The following is a 252-nucleotide window of genomic DNA, read 5'->3' as shown; positions in this document are numbered from 1 at the left end:
CCTCATCTACTAGTCATTTACATGCCCTTCTCTCTTTGTCACTATTGACTACAATACAGGCAAACCGAAATAAACAATGATATTAATAAATAATTAGAATTTATTAATTGTTCATGGAAGATATATATATTTTTTAAATTTCCAATTGTAAGTGCGGTGGCGGTTGGTGGGGATAAATCGGACATACTTTTTTTTTTAATTTGAATTAGATCGCTAATTAGCAGATAATTATTGTAATAAAAGGCTGCAAAG

Source organism: Penaeus monodon, chromosome 23 (assembly GCF_015228065.2).
Source record: "Penaeus monodon isolate SGIC_2016 chromosome 23, NSTDA_Pmon_1, whole genome shotgun sequence".
Classification (NCBI taxonomy): Eukaryota; Metazoa; Arthropoda; class Malacostraca; order Decapoda; family Penaeidae; genus Penaeus; species Penaeus monodon.
This window is presented reverse-complemented; position numbering follows the sequence as displayed.